Source organism: Scylla paramamosain, chromosome 32 (assembly GCF_035594125.1).
Source record: "Scylla paramamosain isolate STU-SP2022 chromosome 32, ASM3559412v1, whole genome shotgun sequence".
In the NCBI taxonomy this organism is placed as follows: domain Eukaryota; kingdom Metazoa; phylum Arthropoda; class Malacostraca; order Decapoda; family Portunidae; genus Scylla; species Scylla paramamosain.
Window position 1 is genome coordinate 15,892,381 of NC_087182.1, and position 22,500 is coordinate 15,914,880.

At 39.1% G+C, this 22,500-nt stretch overlaps 1 protein-coding gene and 1 non-coding gene across 4 annotated transcripts in view; both read left to right on the forward strand.

Annotated features, from left to right (window-relative positions):
- Window positions 1-22,500, forward strand: part of LOC135089268 (uncharacterized) — a 77,537-nt gene that overhangs the window by 25,976 nt on the left and 29,061 nt on the right. Inside the window, exon 1 of one of the 3 annotated variants that reach the window (XM_063984729.1) lies at window positions 15,482-15,621. The exons of 1 other annotated variant lie outside the window; for it this stretch is intronic. The gene's annotated coding sequence lies outside the window, so the exon portion shown is untranslated. Of the gene's footprint in view, window positions 1-15,481; window positions 15,734-22,500 lie in introns of those variants that run through there. One more of the 3 variants, XM_063984731.1, reaches the window with a different exon arrangement.
- Window positions 11,638-11,709, forward strand: Trnae-cuc (transfer RNA glutamic acid (anticodon CUC)). Its single transcript has one exon. It is a non-coding gene; the product is annotated as a tRNA-Glu (tRNA).

Consider the following 22,500-nt stretch of genomic DNA (forward strand, 5'->3'; position numbering starts at 1 on the left):
TTAGCACTCTCTTCTACTGTGTTTCTAAGTCCAGTTATTTGCTATGTGTGTTAATTGTTAAGTTTTGTAAGGAGGTTATCTGTAGATTAGAGGACTTGCGATTAAGAGGAAGCTCTGAATGAAAAAGGAAGTGGGTGCAAATTATTTTCCTTGTGGTCACGACTGTATGTTAATCTAAAGCTCCTCTATAGGCTGTGTTTAATTCCTGTGTGTGTTAAGTGGTTGGTTTTGTAATGTAGCTTTTAGCGGTTCAGAGGAGTTAAGATCAGAAGCTTGGAATGAAAAGGAAGTGGGTGCAAGTTAGTGTCCTTGTGGTCACGACTGTATGTTAACCTAAAGCTCCTCTATAGCCTATATTGAATTCCTGTGTTGTACTGTGTGTGTTAAGTGGTTGGTTTTGTAATGTAGCTTTTAGCGGTTCAGAGGAGTTAAGATCAAGGAAAAACGCTTAATACAGGTAGTGTTATTGTACGTCAGATCGTGGCTATGTAAATCTAAAGGGTCTTGGTGTATAGATCAATGTGTACACGAGTCGTAGTGCGGTGGTGAGTGAAATATTGCGTTGATGTGTTGCTGCTGCTGCTGCTGCTGTGTGTGTGTGTGTGTGTGTGTGTGTGTGTGTGTGTGTGTGTGTGTGTGTGTGTGTGTGTGTGTGTGTGTGTGTGTGTTGTGTAACTTGTAAAATGTAACTGTTTTTTTTTTTTCGTCTGCCTTTTTTGTGAGTATTTATTTTTTATTTTTTGTTTTATTTTATTATTATTATTATTATTATTTTTTTTTTTATATATATATGGATGACTCCGCAGTTGTTGTGGGACTCCGAAAAATATTTGTGTAACTTGCGTCGAGCCGTGTTGTGTTGCGTTATGGTGTGTGTGTGTGTGTGTGTGTGTGTGTGTGTGTGTGTGTGTGTGTGTGTGTGTTTTACTCGTGAAAAGCATATAGGAGGGTTTCACAATTATTTTTTTTCCTTTCTTGAGTTTTTTTTTTTTTTTTCAATGCGGGTGACGTAGCAAAATTGTCGTTGAGTTGTTAGAAGTACTTGTGTGACCTGTGTTGTTTGTAAGATGTAGAGTGGTTTATAAGAAGTCTTTGATTTGTATTATATTTTATTTATTATGTATGTATGTATTTATCCATTTATTATTTATTTATTTATTTATTTATTTATTTATCTATTTATATATCTACTTACATTAGGAGACCCAGCAGTTCTGAGGTACATAAAAACTTGTGTTACCGAAAGATCTCTTCATCTATCACTTTTTTCTTGAGAGTAACCTAAGCACTTTTTTCTCCAGTGGGTGGCGCTGCAGGAGGCCTCACACACACCATTCTTTACTCCCCTACCCCTCATCTCTCCCTCACTGTGCTCCCCCTCCTTCATATCTCCCAATCCTCACAATCTGTCATCCTGTCCTCTCCCTCTCCTTCCTGCCATTTCCTTCCCCACTATTAATCCCTGTATCCTTTCTTCATGCATCATCTTAAACTTTCCCGTTCTTTATTTTATCCCTGAGTCCTTACACCCTCACCTTCGTGTCTCCTACTCTATCCTACATCCCTCCTTTAATCCCACACCCAACCATCCTTCCATCCACAGCAAAACTCCTTCATCCTTCCACCATATCCTTCCCCACTTCAAAACTCCACATTTCCACCCCATCCCTCAAACACCAAAAAACTCTTTTCTTCTCTTACCATTTCCTTCCCTACACCAAAATTCCTTATCCCAAATCAGCACCCCTTTTCCTCCCTCCCCCCATTTCTCAGATTCGTGCATGTCTTAAGAGTGGGTCGTTAGGTTAAGGTCGTCACGTGTTTAATTACCTGTCCCTGGTCGTAATGGCAAGGTGGCGGGGGAGGTAGAGTCGTAGCGGGTGTTTAAGTGTCTGGACGTGAAGAGAGATGATGGAGTGAGAGAGATGTTGTGGTTGATAAGACTGATAAAGATCTTGGGTTGGAGATTAGGTTGTGTACTGTGTGATGGTGTCAGACGGGTGCTCTCTCTCTCTCTCTCTCTCTCTCTCTCTCTCTCTCTCTCTCTCTCTCTCTCTCTCTCTCTCTCTCTCTCTCTCTCTCTCCATCTTATTTTTCGTCTTTTTTATTCCCTATTTTGTTTCTTTATTTGTTTCGTCTCTTAGTTCCTTCGATTTTATTCGATTTTTTTTATTTTGTACTTTTTATCTTCTTCTTCTTCTTCTTCTTCTTCTTCTTCTTCTTCTTCTTCTTCTTCTTCTTCTTCTTCTTCTTCTTCTTCTTCTTCTTCGTTTGTCACTCCATCCCTTCCATCTTTTCCTTCCCGCCTCTCCTCCTCCTCCTCCTCCTCCTCCTCCTCCTCCTCCTCCTCCTCCTCCTCCTCCTCCTCCTCCTCCTCCTCCTCCTCCTCCATGCAAGGACACCAAGCTTGCTAATTGCCTTTTTCATCGTCTCCCTTCTTCAGCAGCTTTTTAGAGGCAGTAAGTATTGCTGTCTTAGGCCATTAAGAGAGAGAGAGAGAGAGAGAGAGAGAGAGAGAGAGAGAGAGAGAGAGAGAGAGAGAGAGAGAGAGAGAGAGAGAGATGTCCATGGAATCCTGCTTAAGTTATGACAGGAACGTGATATCTCTACATTCTCTCTCACTCTCTCTCTCTCTCTCTCTCTCTCTCTCTCTCTCTCTCTCTCTCTCTCTCTCTCTCTCTCTCTCTCTCTCTCTCCTCCTTACCTCTCCTTCACACCCCTTCCCTTCCCTTCTTAGTATACCTACCTTCTTTACTATCCTCCTCTTCCTCTTCCTCCTCCTCCTCCTCCTCATCCTCCTCCTCCTCCTCCTCCTCTTTTTTTTTTCTCCTCTCATTCATCTTTCTGTTTGTCAGTTTTATTTTTTGTTCTTTCCATCATTGTCACTTCCTATTTCTTGCTTCCTTCTGTCCTTGTTTTGTTTGCTCTCTCTCTCTCTCTCTCTCTCTCTCTCTCTCTCTCTCTCTCTCTCTCTCTCTCTCTCTCTCTCTCTCTCTCTCTCTCTCTCTCTCTCTCTCTCTCTCTCTCTCTCTCTCTCTCTTTACTCTTGTTTTTTCTACTCATTGTCTCTTTATTTTTTTGTCTTTGGTGTATTTATTTATTTATTTTTTTGCTCTTTGCTGTGTTTTTTTTTCTTTCCTCTCATTAATCTTCCAGTGTTTTTACTCTTTTTTCTTCCTTTCTTTTCCCTCCCCTTTCCTCCTCTTCTTTTTCTATCCCTTCCCTTCCCTTCCTTTTCTTTCTTCGTTTCCCTTTTCTCCCCTTCCCTTCTTTTCTCTTCGTTTTTCCTCTCCCTTCCTTTCCCTTCTTTTCCCCTTTATTTACTTTCCTTCCCTTCCCTTCTTCTATTCTTTTCCCCTTTCTATTCTTTCTTTTCTCCTTCCCTCACCTCATCTCCCATCCCCTCCTGTCCCCTTCCCTCCCTCCCTTCTCCCAGTTTCCCCTTCCTTCTCTCCCTCCCAGTAGATAACTTGCTCTATTCTTTCCCTCCACTTTCCTTCCCTCCCCTTAATTTCCACTTTCCCCTCCAGTAACCTCTGCTAGTCTGCCTCCTTTTCCTTCCCTTCGGCAAACCTTCCCTCTCATTTCTGCCTCAAGGTCGTGCTCCTCCCTTTTCTCCTCCTTACCTTCTTTGGCAATCTTAAGGGAGGGATGGTGGGAGGGAGAGAGAAAGGTTGGGAGGGAAAATGAATGTAGTAACAGAGATAAGTCGATAATGCGAATGCTGAATAGGAAAAGAAGAAAAGAAACTCCATTTTTGTTTTTATAGTTTTCGTTTTCATTATGTTTCAATTTTTTCTCGTTTTTTTTATTTTCATTGTGATGTTATTTCAGATTTTTTTTTATATTTTTATCTCCTAATCACCTTTCCTATTTATTCATGTCTGATTCCGTAATGGCGACCGTTGGTGAAATTACTTTTGTTTCTGCTTCTCTCTTTACTTAGTTTGTGTGCTTTCCTTTTGTTCTCTCGTATTTTTCTCACAAGAACACAAGAAAATAAAGGAAGCTGCAAGAATCAGTCAGGCCAACACGTGGGAGCTCCTGTTTCTTATTGTAAAGCATAATAATAAAAACGAACGAACTTAGTAGAAATGAATAAGGCCGAAAAGCCAAGAATAAAGTGTTGCACTGTTATTGTTATCGTTCTCGTGAGTCCACATGTTGTCGTTTCTTCCATTTTTCACATTGCACTCAGTCGGCCAAGCAAATATTAAAAGTTCAGGAACAGTTGTGTGTTGACCTAGACTTTCAAAACGTCTGTAAACAAAGTCATATTTGCTTCTTTTTTTTTTCTCTTTCTTTTTCGTGAATTATCATGTTGTGTCGCAAGCCGCTATGCATTCTTTTTTTCTTATGTAGAGGAAGCTGGTCAAGGTCTGAAATGACTACTACTTCTTCTCCTTTCGTCTGCTTCCATCCACAGCGGGTCATCTTTCCTCTGCGCCTTCCTCTGTCTTAACCCGCGACTTGCATGTCTTCTTTCACTGCATCCATAAATCTCCTCTTTGGTCTTCCTCGGGCTGAAATGACTAAAGAAAAGAAAAAAAAATCAATTGGCATTCCACCAGAAAGAGTTGAGTGGAAAAGTTTTAATCGTGTTGACTCGTTTTAGTTTCTTAGGTGTCTTGATGCTTCTCTCTTGAAATTGTCCAAGTCGTAGCAAGGTGGAAAAAAAAAAGGAATAAGGTTGAGAATTCCAGAATTTAATAATGAAAGGAATGAAAGAGTGAAGATACTGGGGAACTCTTGCACTGATAAGGTGGACAGGATCGGCAGTTCCAGAGTTTATTAGTGAAAAAGATGAAAGAGTGAAGATACTGGTGAACTTGCATTGATAAGGTGGATAAAGATTGGGTGGAGAGTTTCAGTTTACTAATGAAAGGGTTGAAGGAGAAAGGATACTGGAGAGGAACTGATTCACTCTAACAAAGAAAAGGTCACCAAAATAAGGCAGAGTTCCAGAATTTAATTGTGAAAGGGATGAAGGAGTGAAGATACAGGTTTGGTGGATAAGTCAGGCAGAATTTCAGAGTTTACTAATGAAAGGGAATGAGTAGAGACACTGGGTAAGTCTTCCATCAGTAATGAGATAATCAGTTAGAGCTGCAGAGTCTGTTAGTGAAAGAGATGAAAAATGTGGAGATACTGGCTAAGTCTTGCATTATAAACGAACAGAATAGTAATGGAAGCTGGTGAACAAAAATAGTGAAGCGAAAAATTCCAGAGATTAGTAGTGAAAGAGATTAAGGAGTGGAAATATTGGGTAAATCTTGCATTATGAAAGTGAATAGTGATGGAAAGTGGTAAACAAAATAGTGATAGTGAATGAAACGAAAAATTACATTGTTTACTTGTGAAGGAAATAAAAGAGTAAAGACACCAGTTAATTCCTGCATCAGTGAGGTGAAAAAAAAAAAAAAGAAATAAGGGTGTGCACGCTGCGATGAGGACACACAGCGGCTGGTTACGAGAGAGAGACCAGCGGATTCACACGACTGCAAGGGTTACGTTAATTAAAACAGCAAAATGGACAAAATAATGGAGTCTTTGTGTTATTCTTGAACGGACTGATTCGCTTGATTAAAAACAATTGTAAGACGATGCAATCAACACACACACACACACACACACACACACACACACACACACACAATATGCAACATTTTATTTATTTTTATTTTTGCAGGATAGTGCATACACAAATCCCGTTTTCTTTATGTATTGTTGCCATGCAGAGATACAATTGGTTAACAGCAGCGTGGCGTGAAGGAATTCCATTTGTATAAGGCGCGCCCACCACCACAGGAATCTAGTACGTGTTGATCTTGAGAAGTGAATAAAAAAGAAATAGCTTGTGATGAGTGATGATGATGATAGTCGGTGTTTACATCCCGGAATAGCAAGTGTGTGTGTGTGTGTGTGTGTGTGTGTGTGTGTGTGTGTGTGTGTGTGTGTGTGTGTGTGTGACTTACTGTTAACTCATATCTACTCACACCACTTCCTTACTCCTCCCCCCATGCCCCCTTGAGCGTGACACTCCCACCCTCTTCCTCCTCCTCCTCCTCCTCCTCCTCAAAAATAAAATAGACAAATATTTAAAAGCAAATCCCCAACAAGCTCTCTTCTTGTCCGAATAATTACTAAATTCACTATTTAAACTCTTATTCAACAGTTTTAATATAACTTGTATTAACTTTCAGATAGGCGTATAGAGTTCACCGTAGGGTGAATAGTAGAACTTCCTTTCATCCTTTCCTATGAAAATTTCCATGTCAGTTTTTCCATACTGCATGGTACTTTTCCCAACTATTTCCATGCCAGCGCAAGCTGGAGGGAGTGGTGGGTGGGGAGGAGCCTTCTGCTATGCTGTCCTGTCTCTCTTCACTGTAGCTAGTTAGAAGTAGTTACCAAACAGCCTTGCAAGGACCAAAAGGTTTGTTGCTGTTTGGCTTTCCTTTGTATTCCTTTGTATTCCTTTGTATTCCTCCTCCTCCTTCTCCTCCTCCTCCTCCTCCTCCTCCATTTCAAACTTCTCAGTCCCAGATTCCTTATTACCAGAGAGAGAGAGAGAGAGAGAGAGAGAGAGAAACTGAGGGTGTGGTCTGGTTGTAATGTGGACAGGACTGACTGGCTGGGTGGATTACTGACTGACTGACTGACTGACTGACTTACTCTGAATCTGACTGAGTAGCAGGTTGGCTGATTGACTAGCTAACTGACTGATATACCCATCCACTCAGCCACCATTCATTCATTCATTCATTCATTCATTCATTCACTCATTCATTCCTTCACTCACCCATGCACTTACCCACACACCTACTAATCCACCCATCACTCATTCCCTCACCCACCTACCCTGCCATCTATCGTCCCACCCTCTCAGTCACTCATTCATAGGCTGGGTGGTGAGTGACAGCTTGCGCCACCAGATCGAAGTGTTCCCCGAGGCAGAGAGAGTACCGATGAGTCACCCTGAACCTTGACTCACCCACTCACGCTCGCCGCATATCGCTGCTGTTATTAGGACCTCATCTGTGCAGTTTCGATGTGTTTCTTGTTGTTTTTTTCTCGTTTTCTTTTATTGGTTTGTTTAGTTTGTATAGTGATGTTTTTTTTTGTGATTTGTTTTCTTTTGTTTTTGTTGTTTTTTGTTATTGATTGATTTTATTTATTTTCCTTTTATTTTTTTATTTTATTTTTTTATTCTTTATTCTCTATCCTATTTTCTCTTCCTGCTTATATTCTGTTTTTATTTTATTTTATTTTGTTGTTGTTTATGTGGTTTGTGGAATTTATTTATTTATTTATTTTTAGTTACGAACATTTATTACTTTTTTTCATCTCTTTTTTTTATATAAGCAAGTAAGGAAGTTAAATAAAATGTATCTGATAATGAACAGTAATGAAAGTAAAGATCTCTCTCTCTCTCTCTCTCTCTCTCTCTCTCTCTCTCTCTCTCTCTCTCTCTCTCTCTCTCTCTCTCTCTCTCTCTCTCTCTCTCTCTCTCTCTCTCTCTCTCTCTCTCTCTCTCGACCACTGAAGGACGGCCTATATTATAGTAATGTACGACAATTTTATACTTGTGAGTACGACGGTTCGTCCTTCCATTGTAGATTACTGTATTGGTTTGGACGTAGCTGTGCAATCTGTCTCTCTCTCTCTCTCTCTCTCTCTCTCTCTCTCTCTCTCTCTCTCTCTCTCTCTCTCTCTCTCTCTCTCTCTCTCTCTCTCTCTCTCTCTCTCTCTCTCTCTCTCTCTCTCTCTCTCTCTCTCTGTGTGTGTGTGTGTGTGTGTGTGTGTGTGTGTGTGTGTGTTTGTGTGTGGAAAAGAAGGGTGTACTGTAAGATGATGCACACACACACACACACACACACACACACACACACACAGGCATGCCCGTGACCTGTTTACGTGTCACCAGATGTGGTTTGGGTGTGGCCAGTAGTGGAGGGTGAGGCAAACACATCTGATATAAAGCACACGGCACACTGCTACAGGTTGTCTTTTTTTTTTTTTTTTTTCTGTGGCACTTGTTGAATGATTAGTTTTTGTACGAGTTCTGCCTTTCTTCTTTTTTTTTTCTTTTGTTCATGTGTTGGATGGATGTTTCTTGTGTTGTTTCTTTGCTCTTGTCTTCTTATTTCATTGTTATTTTTTTTTATTTCAAATTTACATATCCTTCTAACTCTCTCACCCCGTGTTTTTTTTTTTTTTCGTACTTTTCGTAGTAAACGTTTGTTTATATTACGTTTTTTGATTCCTTTTTATTTTTTTATCTGTTACTCTATCAAAATTTTCTCTCCCTCTCAACACACACACACACACACACACACACACACACACACACACACACACACACACACACACACACCAATATATAGACAAATCAGCGAATGCCGGCATGTCAGTGTAAACACTACTGTGTCTGCGTGTCCATAGTCACAATTACTGTGACAGACTACGAGTACGTGTCATAAATGTACAGCTGCATGCACCACTCTGCATGAAATGTCCCGAAAAAAAAAAAACGAAAAATTGCGCAGCTCGCAAAAAAATAAAGTTTGTTGGATATATATATATATATATATATATATATATATATATATATATATATATATATATATATATATATATATATATATATATATATAGATATAGATAGATAGATAGATAGATAGATAGATAGCCAGATAGATATACAGATAGATATATCTATGAAGTGTCGCGCTGTATCTGCCTTGTTCCGAACATACAAAACTAATTTTTGTGCGAGCTTGGCAATTTTTCGTGTTTTTTCTTTTCGTTTTCTCCGAGGCATTTGATGTAGCAGTGGTGCATGCAGACGTACATTTGTAACACGTAGTCTGTCACAGTGATGGTGGCCAGAGGTCACGCGCACACGGTAATGCTGACGCTGACAGATGCTGCCACTCGCTGATTGGTCTGCTATTGTCCTGTTCTGCAACGCGGCGAATTACCGTTGTATTTTTATGAAAACCGTTACTTAATTTATAATGCCACTGTATGCAAACAAAAGCATTGTGGTATCTTACAATTACATTATGGCATTGGTAGGAGTAAAGTGAATTTGCCGACCTTTTACAACAAGTGGCAATACGTGAACCAATCAGCCAGTGAAAACACCACTGGGTGGCTGTGGTACCGTGTTCACGTCCGCTGCTGGCAGAATTACTGTGACCGGCGTAGTGAAACATAATACAGCTGTGTCCTAAGACTGCTGCACCAGTATATGCCGTGCTGTTTGAAAGAATGTAATGGCACCATTTTTGAGATAGCTTTTTTTTTTTTATTTATTTTTTTTTTATTTTATTTATTTATTTTTTTTACATACCGGGCAATGAGGAAATAATGAAATGGGAAATGGAGGAGATGGAAGGAGGGGGAAGGTAAGGGGAAGGAGGGGAAGGGAAGGGAAGGGAAGGGAAGGGAAGGGAAGGGACGGATGCTGTACTTTCAAGGCAATGCGTCCGTTACTTCAGACCAAGAGTTACAGAAAAAAAGGAAAATTATTGGTGTAGTAATGGTGTTTTACAGCCCGTCTTTTGTTTGTCTCACCGCTTCCTGGCTGCTGCGGGAACATAAGCACACACACACACACACACACACACACACACACACACACACACACACACACACACACACACACACACACACACACACACACACACACACACACACACACACACACACACACACACACATATTTGTGTAATTTTTTTTTACTTTCACGGATCAAGATTAGAAAATGGTTAATCGAACACACACACACACACACACACACACACACACACACACACACACACACACACACACACACACACACACACACACACACGGCAAATACAAGCACGTACACTATTGTGATAATTAAAAAAAAATACCTGTTTTAATCTTTCCTTCCGTGAAGTTCATCAAATTAGTGTTTTCTCCTCTCACTCGCAGAAATAGCTTGAATTTTATAATGACATCGTAAAAGAATTAACTGATAATTCGTCTTTTCCTCCTTTATTTGTTATTTTCTTAAAGTTCTTCATATGGTAGACATTTTCATATATTCTATCTTTCCTTTCCTTTCTCTACTTTACTTTTTATTATCATCTCTATTTTCTGCTCCCTTAGGTAAGCATTTATCCTTACAATAACAGAGTGGTGGGTGACTGCAATAGTCTCAGTAATTAGGATGTGGTGCTTTTTCATTAGGGGACTTTAAAAGAAGGTAAGACAAATTTATGGATGGGGACGGTAAGCGGATATGACAAGGAATGGTTGATACTGGTGCTGCCACGTGTAGGCCTGATAGTCTCGTATATTTTCCTTTTTTTTTTTTTTTATGTTTTTATGTTCTAAGTCAGCGTCATTTTGGAAGAATACTGCCTCCTGTATTTCCTGTGTGTTGCAAAAAGTGTCTGAGTGAAGGGGCTGGGAATTTCCTCGTCTTTATTTCTGCAATGATACAAAGTTTATCACCTAGTCACCTGTTTGGCCAATAGATAATATATTTCGTGAAGATTATATTGGTAATTCATATATGAACACACACACACACACACACACACACACACACACACACACACACACACACACACTTTTACAAAAGATTTACCTGCCTTGATGTTTTCTTTACCTTACATGGTTCTTCTCTTACCTGTTTCATTCCATGCACTCTGAACTGAAGTAAGCTAGCAAGCCGCTCAGTCACTTAGTCAGTCAGTCAGTCAGTCAGTCAGTCAATCAATCAGTCAGTTAATTAGTCAGTCAGTCAGTCAGTCACTTAATCAGCCAGTCAGTCAGTTAATCAGTCAGTCAGTCAGTTAATCAATCAGTCAGTCAGTCAGTAAGTCAGCCAGTTAATCAGTCACTCATTCAGTCGGTCAATTAATCAGTCACTCAGTCAGTCAGTCAGTCACTTAATCAGTCAGTCAGTCAATAAGTCAGCCAGTTAATCAGTCACTCATTCAGTCAGTCAGTTAATCAGTCAGTCAGTCAGTCAGTTAATCAGTCAGTCAATCAGTCACTCAGCAAGAAAAGGAAGAAAAGCACTTGTGACTGAGAGAGAGAGAGAGAGAGAGAGAGAGAGAGAGAGAGAGAGAGAGAGAGAGAGAGAGAGAGAGAGAGAGAGAGAGTTGTGAAATCTTGGCATGACCATTATTCCAGTTTTAGCGAGTGAGGTGGCGCCGCCTCACCTGGGCAGGGCAGGGCATAGGGGACAGGAACGAGACACCTTTCCTCCCTGCATTCTCGGGCCAAAGGTGGTTCTCTTAGCCTTTATGGGGCAAGGGACCGATGGGGGCTTGTTGAGGGTATGGTGAAATTGTTGGTGTTGTTGTGGTAATGGTGGTGGTGGTGGTGGTGGTGGTGGTGGTAGTGGTGGTCGGAATGGGGTGTTTTTTTTTCTATTTTTTCTTCTTTTCCTTTTTCTTTTTCTTTTTCTTTTTCTTTTTATCTTCATGTTCGTGTTTTTGCTCTTATTCATCTTGTTCTTCTTGTTCTTCTTGTGCTTGCCCTTCTTCTTGTACGGTATTACTACTGCTACTACTACTACTACTACTACTACTACTTTACTGTATTAAAAGTAACTTCATAAATAAACAAAAACTTGAGGTTGGTATGTCCCGTGTGGTCTAGTGGCTAGGATACGCGGCTCTCACCCGCGAGGCCCGGGTTCGATTCCCGGCACGGGAAAGATTTTTATTTGCATTTGAGGAAAATAATAGTGGTGTGGGTGTGGCGGCGGGTTTATGTGGTGCTGTGGCGAGGTAAGGGTGGTGAGGGACGGTGAGGGGCGCGGCAACCCTGTCTGTGTGTGTGTGTGTGTGTGTGTGTGTGTATGAGAGGGAGAGAAAGGGAGAAAGCTGGTGTAGTGAGTACGTAGAGTGCATGCTGATGGGTGCTCTGTCTCTCTCTCTCTCTCTCTCTCTCTTTCTTTCTCTAGCTGTTGTTGTTGTTGTTGGTGTCTTCATTGCCGTTGTTTGTTTGTTTGTTGTTGTTCTTTGTTGTTATTATTATTATTGTTGTTGTTGTTATTATTATTATTATTATTATTATTATTATTATTATTATTATTATTATTATTATTATTATTATTATTAATTATTATTATTGTTGTTGTTGTTGTTATGATTGATACAACAACAACAACAACAACAACAACAACAACAACAACAACAACAACAACAACTGCTACTACTACTACTACTACTACTACTACTACTACTACTACTACTACTACTACTACTACTACTACTACTACTACTACTACTACCCCTCTCCACCACCAGCACCACTATAACTACTACTGTTACTATCGTCTTCCACTTTGCTACTTAACATTTTCGAAGTGCCTTGGAGTGTGGATGAAGAGGCGTGAGATGAATGAAGAGGAGGAGGAGGAGGAGGAGGAGGAGGAGGAGGAGGAGGAGGAGGAGGAGGAATGTAGGTAAAGAGAGGAAGAGGAACGAGGAGGAAAAAAAAAGTAAGGTTAGAACAGAGAGAGAGAGAGAGACCCAGACCCCCACTAAATGACCTTGAGTTGCAGATGCCGCCAGGTTGAGACATCCGGAAGGGCACAGGCTGGTAATTAAATCATGCTCCACTTAGCACCTAGGGAGAGGGAAGGCAGATGAGAGGCAGGTGAGAGGCAGTTTTCACCACACCTTGAGTCTAGCCAACCCTCACGACTCCCCAGGGCTGAAGTGTAGCGTGAGTGTAGAGTGAATGCACCTCTCCCTGAGCCCCGTCACTATCCCCCACTTACCGCTACAGGAGTTCTGGCAGGTGCATCGTAAAAAGTATATAGTGTACCTGACCTTGGTTTGGCGCGCTGGTTCTTCTTTGCTTCTTAGACTCGTATTGTTTCTCTGTTTGACTCTCTCTTTCTGTCTCTGTTTCTGTCTTTCTTTCTGTGTCTATTTCTCTCTCTCTCTCTCTCTCTCTCTCTCTCTCTCTCTCTCTCTCTCTCTCTCTCTCGTTTTCTTTCCTTTCTTTCGTCTTCTATATTTCCTCACCTCATAAGTTATTTTCTTTGGTGTTTTCTTTCCTCTCATTTTTTTCCCCCTTGTTTCTCGTTAATTTTCATTTTTTTTATCCACCTTTTTCTTTGGTTTTATTGAGTTTACCTTCCTCCACATCGCTTCGTGTCATTTTCATTTCTTTCCTTGATGTTCCATGTTGCCCTCAGGTAATTGCTGCATAGGGTGAGTTGCTAGCTTGAAAACATTTACCTAGATTGGAATTTTGATACGCAGAACACTTATCTACAGCTTCTCTCTCTTGTCGTTTTATTTATTTATTTATTTATTTATTTATTTATTTATCTATTTGTTTGTTTGTTTGTTTGTTTATTCATTTGAGTGGATGATTATTGTTGCATCGTTTTCTTCCTTTTCTTTTTCTTTGTTTTTTTTTGTTGCTTTTCTTATGAGTGAACTTTTACTTTTCTATATCTCTTCTGATTATTAGTTTGTTATATTTTCCTCTTCGTTATCTTTCTATCTCTCTCTCTCTCCCTGTCTTTTCTTTCGTCAGTTCCTTGTTATTTTCACCAGAGAACACACACACACACACACACACACACACACACACACACACACACACACACACACACACACACACACACACACACACACACACACACACACACACACACACAAACACACACACACACAAATACCTCATTGCTATGCATCCTTAAAGAGGCAGACGGAGGATTTCATGCATACATAAAGAATCATGACTTGAATTAATTGGTGCCATTACTGAAGGTCACGTGTGTGGAGGTTTACGTCACGCAGACACCTTAACAAACACCTACAGGGACTTGAAGCTTGTGAAATAATGGTTTAAATACACACAGGTAGTACATTCATGGTCAATAGTTTAGTACTGTATGTCAGGATCAGTCAACAAACACCTATAGGAACTTGGAACTCGTGAAATGATGGTTTAAATATGTATGGGGCACTTATGATCATTAGTCCAGTAGCTTATTTCATTCTCTGTTATCAGGATAGGGCAAGGAAGAATAATGGGTGCAAGGTTGATAGATAAAGTTAGGTGTGAAATAGAGATAGGAAGGAATTGGTTCTCAAACAGAGTGGTAGATGAATGGAATAGACTCAGTAATCTGGTTGTTAGTGCCGAGTCATTAGTCAGCTTTAAAACAAGATTAGACAAATTTATGGATAGGTGGAAAAGGGTTGGCATGTTTCATTCAGGGACTGCCTCGTTTAGGCCTGATGGCTTCTTGCAGCATTCCTTTATGCTCTTATATGTTCGCTCACTTCCACTGTGTTGTAGCTTTTTCCCTCAGGCTGAACACCATTGTCAAAAATCTATCAATTCCTTTTTTTTTTTTTTTTTTTTTCCCTTCTGACACTTTATGATAATAGTGAGTGACTACAGTGAAGGTTCTATAAATGTTCAAGGACAGTGGTACAAAATTGCCTTACTACTCCAGGGTACATTTTCGCGGTGGGTATTTTGGGAAACCTGAGGATTGGAAACTTGATATTTGTTCTAATACTCGATAATATTATGAATGACTACAGCACAGGATTTATAAATGCCGTAGAACAATGGTATGAAATTGCCTTACCATTCCAATATTTATTTTCGGGATATGTACCTGGGGAGTTAAAACTTATACATGTTACGATACTCAATGATTTAATGCATGACTACAGTGCAAGTGTTAAAAATGCTCAAGAACAGTGGTTAAAAATTGCCCTACCTCTCCATTATAGATTTTCGGAATGGGTAGCTGAGGAAACCTGGGGAATAGAGACTGTGGAAACCCGGACATTACAGCAGCTCTTTGTCCCAGGTAAGGAATGTCATCCAGCCCAGACTCGCAAACCAATGAGACGAAGATAGATAGGCGACGGCTGTACCATGCGCCCCAAACTTCACCTTTCCACCAGTAACATTTGTCGTTTTTAGAGGTTTTTATGAATTTGTGGTTTTAATAAGTGTTCATCTTCTGATATTAGCTGTAATGCCTGATAATGCAATAGATAGTAGAGTAAAGGTCATTTAAGTGCTAAACAACTCGTGGGTAAAGTAATCTAATAACTCCAGTAAATATATGAAGTTTTCGAAGCTTTTTCATATATTGCAATTTTGACTCTATTATAAATACACCTGAATGTTTCTATAATGTAGTGAATAACAGCACAAGACACCAGTTACAGTACTCAAGGACACGTGTACAGAATTAACTCACGATCCGAGTGTACATTTGCACTTTTTGAAGGTTGATTTCAGTATGCATTACGTCTTTTGCCACTAACTGAATCGTAATGTCTTGATGCAACGAATAACGGTACAGGACATCTCTTGTAACACTCCAGAACGAAGACACGAAATCATGAATCAATCCCACAATTCCAGTGCATATTTCCACTTTTGAAGGCTAGTTCCCGAATGGAATGCGTCGTAAATTACAGACATCGGCAACAGGAGAAAACTGGAAGGTAGAGTCTGAGGCGCGCGAGCAGAGAGTCGGGCGAGGCTCAAAACCCACGTGTCGGCGGCCTTGTGAGCCAGTGTGTGTGTGTACATCGTGGAAGGTAGAGCCTGCGCGTCCCAGTGGAGAAGGTGGGCGGCACGTGCTTGGCTTGGTGTGACGGGGAGTTAGGTGTTACTGTGGGAAGTGTTGGCTAGGAGTGTGACGAGACAGGTGTGTTCCGGGACGTGTTGCAAGTGTAAGGTAAGTGTGTGTGTGGTTGATCCAAGTGACGTGACGGTGAGCTGCTGGATTTAAAGCGAAGAGTCCTGCTGCGCCTCCTACAGCGTCTTCAGGAGATGGTTTGGTGTTCTTCAGGCAAGGGAGTGCTCGTGAGGAAGTTGCTCTCAGTAGGAAGTTTATAAAAAGTGAAGATAATGACAGCATCTTTATTAGAGATTTTAGACAAATAAGTGTTATCTTGGCACTCACCCGTTGAAATGTCTAATTACTCTGTGTTTTTTGATGGAAGTAAAAAAACAACTGTGTCACTTTGTACCTTGAAGTCCTGAAACACTGTCACTGGTCTAATAACATCCTCTGAAGTTGACAGTCACGTCCCGAGGAGAGTGGATGGATTTTAAACAAAGTGGATTATATATAGATATATCTTATGCAGTTCAACAGTTGTAATGAGTTTAACCTTACACTGCAATATTAAACAATCAACAGAGCTAGAAGTAATGCTCGAAATCTTTATAAGCATCTACAAGAAAGAAAAGGATTAAAAAGAATAGATTTTGCAATTCCTAGCCAGCTTAATGATTGGAAGTAGCTGTAGAACAAGTAAAGACATCATAGACTGGTTAATGATTAAGGAGAGATGTGCCAAATAACAGTGAAAGGTTGAAATCAGAAAGATGATCCAACAAGCGAACAAGTAACGCAAACAGACAATCAGTGGCAATACCCTGCAATACCCACGTTACAGGCCTACACAATTGCTGCTCGTATCTTCATTTCTTATGCTCCTACCGAGAATTAACTCCACAAGCAGGAAAGACAGTCAAGATCACATACACTTAAAGTTGCGGAAGTGTGAGGTTGACAATGCCACACTCAGCAACAGGATTCACAAAGGACAAGAAATCACCACCATCAGGAGTTTGTATTCATGTCTACTTCACCAGTGGCCAACATTGTGACGAAACATGAAGCTGACGATACCAAACAAGATACAAAGGTTTTAATGCTTTTCCACGTCGCCTTGAGGAGCTTCTACGTGTTAAGTCTGCGATTTTAGGCTCTACAAACAGCTGGTGAAGTTTAAAGAGTAGTGGGAAGACAAGACGATCCCACAAATCCCACAGGAAGAGGAAAACACATGGAAATAACAGGATTCAATTTCATATAATAGAATCCAAGTTAGATTCATGGGATTCACGTGTACTTTCTTACGTTTGAAATTGAAATAACAGGATTGAAGATAAAGTAATAGGATGTAAGGTGGAAATAATAGGGTTCAAGGGAAAACAATACAATTCAAGTGTGTGTTAGTTGTTTGGGAGTTAAAATTAAAGGGTTCAGATTCATAGTTTTAGACAGTCTCAAATTATGACCTGCAAGAGGATTTGAGTGAATTCCTTTACGGCGTTCGGTAGAAAAAAAAATAAAATAAAAAAAAAATAAATAGATAAATAAAAATAAATAAAGATAAATAAATAAGTAAAATAAAAAAAAAGGAAAAACTGGATTCTTGTACTCTCTGTCAGATCTAGAAAAGGAAATGAAATAATGTTCTAAACCTACATTATAAACTCAATAGACGTTACTACAAAATCAGTTAGTTAATTAATCAGCCATTCAATCAGTAAGATCCAGAATTTATTAAATTACCCGAGTTTATCAAGAAAAAAAATTACAGATGAAGAAATATATAGGGAGTGAGTTGCGGGCAATAGTAATGATGATGGTGATGATTGCTTTCTGAGTGCTCGTGTATTGGGAAACTTAACACAAATAAAGGTAGAAGTGCTGGTGGTGGTGGTGGTGGTGGTGGTGGTGGTGATGATGCTTTTTCTTCTTTTTCTTCTTTTTGTTGTTGTTTGTTGTTGTTGTTGTTGTTGTTGTTGTTGTTGTCGTTGTTGTTGTTGTTCTTTCTCTTCTTCATCGTCTTGTTCTTGTTCTTCTTCTTGCTCTTGTTCTTCTTCTTTATATGTAAGAAGTTCTGTGACTAAGAGAAAGAAAAACTAAAAATATAACAAATAAATACATAAATGAAACCAAATACAATAATAAAGCCCACAAAAGCCAATAGACTGTACAGAAGACAGTTAAAAGCCAAGCTAAAATATACCTAGATAAACTAAGATACTAGCAATGGTTGTGGCGGTGGTGGTGGTGGTGGTGGTAGTAGTAGTGTTTATTCCCTCTGTGTTGAAATAGTCACTCACCAGCCATTCCTTCTTGCTGAGTCTGTCTGGTCTTGCCCCTCCGCCTAATGCTGATCGTGTGAGTGAGGCAATGGTCCAGTTCTGAAGGAGGTTATCTTGCTTTTGCTCTCTTAACTTATCCTTCACTCAAAGATTGGCCAAGAGGTGTGAAAAATATGCAGGGAATAATAATAATTGTGGTGGCGAAGGAATGTGAAGATATACAAGGGGGGAACATCGTTATTGTGTTAGTTTCTGTGGGTGTGAAATGTGGGCTTGTGTTACTGAGGATTACTGTGTAGGTAGGAATACGTGAAGGAAAGTCTTGCATGGATAAATGATGATGATGTGAGTGAAATACGTCGAAGATCTAGAGTGAATTGTTATGTGGCTGGAAATGCATGAAATCTCGACTAGAATTTCGTTATAGTAAAAAAGATTACGTATATGACAATTAGTGAATAAATAAGTAATAGAAAGGATAGATAAAAAAATGAATAGAATGAAAAAGAAAGACAAATAAATAAATAAGTACATGAAAAAAAATAATAAAAGGAATAGATATATAAGTAAATAAATAGATTAAGAAATTAAAGACAAATTAATAAATAAATATATAAAAATAAATATATCAAGTAAAAAATAAGTAATAGAAATATATAAATAAATAAATAAATAAAATAAAAATAATGACAAATGAATACATAAATACATAAACAACTATAAAAAATAATTAATCTTAAAAAAAATGAGATAAAAATAAATATATCAAGTAAAAATAAATAATAGAAATATGTAAAAAAAGTAAATAAATAGAATAAGAATTAGTGACAAATAAATACATAGATACATAAACAACTATACAAAAAAAAAAATTAATCTTAAAAAAAAAAAAAATGAGATGAAAATAAATATGATATGAAATTGTATGGTATTCCCTTTAATTTCTAGATGATGATTATTTTCCACACAATTACCCAGCAGGTTTATAGACGCTTATTTTTACACTTAAGGCTCGTAAAAAGTTCAGTAACCTAACAGAAAATTAACCTTATATTCTCTCTCTCTCTCTCTCTCTCTCTCTCTCTCTCTCTCTCTCTCTCTCTCTCTCTCTGAAAATCTGAGGTGGAATTTCTTTATTATTATTATTATTATTTTTTTTTATTATTATTAAGTAAGAAACTAGAATCTGAGGTGAAAATTTATGACATTAGATTATATGTCTAAGAAACTTGAAGATCTTAGATGACGTAAGAAGGAAGCTTGAGAAATTTTGAAATTGTAAATGATGAAAGATTGCTGTGATATTTTCTTATAATTAGGTACAAACATCATATTAATCTCTCTCCCATACATATCACTTCCTTATTTAAAAGTTGATCCTTAGATATCACACGAAAATAGCTCATCCTTCAACTTTTTTTTATTATTATTGTTTATTTTTTATTTATCTATTTATTTATTTATTTTTATTTTATTTTTATTTATTTTTTTACTCAAGGTCAGGTAATCAGTCATGTGATAGATGTTTTTTGCAGAGTCCTCGTATGATTTCCTTCCTCCCTCCTTTATTGCCTCACTTCCCCCTTCCATTCTTTATCTCTTCCCTTTCTTTCTTCCTTCCTTCTCTCATTCATTCATTCATTCATTCATTCATTCATTCCTTTCTTTTCTCATTCATTCATTCATTCATTCATTCATTTACTCTTCGTTTTTTCTCTTTTGTTTAACTTTTGTGTATTTTTTTCCGTCATTTACTTTTCACGCTTTTTTTTTTTCTCTCATTTTCCATATTGTATCATGGCATAGGATTCAATACACACACACACACACACACACACACACCACACACACACACACACACACACACACACACACACACACACACACACACACACACACACACACGCAAGGACAAAGTACGAGACACATTTGGTGGAGTTTCTAGTTAAGAATTCTTGTGTATCCTTCGGAATACTTTACTTTTCTTCTTTAGGAGAGACATTTACATTCTCTCTCTCTCTCTCTCTCTCTCTCTCTCTCTCTCTCTCTCTCTCTCTCTCTCTCTCTCTCTCTCTCTCTCTCGTTTTTTGCCTTAATTTTTTTTTTCATTTTGCTTTTTTCTTCTATTTTTCCTCCTTTCTTCATTTTCACTTGTTATTCATCTCTCTCTCTCTCTCTCTCTCTCTCTCTCTCTCTCTCTCTCTCTCTCTCTCTCTCTCTCTCTCTCTCTCTCTCTCTCTCTCTCTCTCTCTCTCTCTCTCTCTCTCTCTCTCTCTCTCTCTCTCTCCCTTGAATTTCGTTTTGCTCATGATTTGTCTCCTTTGTACATTAAAGAAAAAAGAACGTAAATAATATGATGATACTTTATTTTTTGTTATTATTATGCATTTATTATTTATTTATTTATTTATTTGTTTTGCCTAGTGTTACGTTACTCATTACATGTACCACGCCCCGTCCTCTCTGGCGAAGGAAGCTGCCAAGAGGTGACGGAACCAAAGCCAGGGTGAAAATCTTCCTACAGCAGAAACAGAGTGGAAATTTTAATAGGGAAAATAACATAGAGGTCAGTTCATTTCACTTTCCAAGACGGCAAGATATACTCGTGGCTTGGAGGAATGCAAGTCACAGGGATGGAGAAAAAAAAAAATAATAGAATAAGATAGAGAGCTTGACTTCAAATATTTCCTCTCTCTCTCTCTCTCTCTCTCTCTCTCTCTCTCTCTCTCTCTCCTCTCTCTCTCTCTCTCTCTCTCTCTCTCTCTCTCTCTCTCTCTCTCTCTCTCTCTCTCTCATGGTCAGTGAAGTATCTGAAATGTTATAAGGAAGTACGACAATTTTGTACACTCGGGTACGACAGTTTGTCCTCGCTCCAGTAAGTTTATCGAATTACAAGTAGCTATGTAATTTACCACCCCACACTCACACACACACACTCTCTCTCTCTCTCTCTCTCTCTCTCTCTCTCTCTCTCTCTCTCTCTCTCTCTCTCTCTCTCTCTCTCTCAACAAATGGGGATGATAAGTGGAAATATGTAGGCATTTTTTATACAGGGACTGCCACGTGTTGACCTGATGGCTTCTTGCAGCTTCCCTTACGTGTTTCTCTCTCTCTCTCTCTCTCTCTCTCTCTCTCTCTCTCTCTCTCTCTCTCTCTCTCTCTCTCTCTCTCTCTCTCTCTCTCTCTCTCTTTCTCTCTTTCTCTCTCAATTTCTCTGGGGCGTGGATCTTCGTGATGGTGAACGTAAAGGTGCTCACAAAAACTAAGTGCTCTTCGGCAGGTAATCAGGAGTAGCTGGCCGAGTTACCTGTACACTTGCCCTGGAGAATAAACCCGTTCCAGAGAGAGAGAGAGAGAGAGAGAGAGAGAGAGAGAGAGAGAGAGAGAGAGAGAGAGAGAGAGAGAGAGAGTTTTTGCTGTCTATTGCCTCCATTATTTCTATTGACATCCCCATCTTTGTTGGTCAAGAGAATGAGTGCAAGAAGGAGAATGTATGTGATGAGAAGAGACGGGGGAAGGAGGGAGGGATGGAGGGAAAGTGGGAGAAAGTAAGGAAGAAAGAAAGAAGGAAAGAAAGAAGAGGGAGGGAAGGAGGAATTAAGGAAAGTAAGAAGGTGGAAAGAAGGAAGGAGGGGAGGAAGGAAGGAAGGAAGGAAGGAAGGAGAGAGGGATGGAAAAGTAAAGAAAGGGAGGAAGCCATGGAGAAGGATCTTGTTGCATTGTTGGTCTTTATTCTACACACACACACACACACACACACACACACACACACACACACACACACACACACACACACACACACACACACACACACACACACACACACACACACACACACACACAGGCAGCCAAGGGTGAACACAAGCAATATGTACATAAAAGTCAGAGAGAGAGAGAGAGAGAGAGAGAGAGAGAGAGAGAGAGAGAGAGAGAGAGAGAGAGAGAGAGAGAGAGAGAGAGAGAGAGAGAGAGAGAGAATATTACGAAAAATAGAAGCAATATTTCCAGCCTATTTCATAAGTTGACCTGATTGTAATATATTTGTCCTGGAGAAAACCTGACAATGTGAAAGGAAATATAACGAGACGATGATGATGATGATAATGGTGATAATAATAATAATAATAATAATAATAATAATAATAATAATAATAAGATGATGATGATAGTAGTAGTAGTAGTAGTAGTAGTAGTAGTAATAGTAGTAGTAGTAGTAGTAGTAGCAATAGTAGTAATAGAAGTAGCAGTTGTAATGAATATAATGAAGCACAGAGACAGAACTCGTACAAACTCACACACAAATCATAACACTGACCTTTGCCATTACGAAAACACAAAGCTCATATCAAGAAGCAAAAAAAGTAGACAGCTGCAGATGAAGTGAACAAGCTAAACGTCATATCTTATTCCAGCAAGCACGCCATTACTGAGTCACACGATCCACTTGATGAACGAAACCTTTATAAATCAACTGATCCAACACTAAGGAACACATAGAAACAATTTAAACACACACGAATGCTTAAAAAGAATACAGAAACACTTATATAAACAGACAGAAATGCAAAGAAACATCATTATAAACTTACTTGTAAA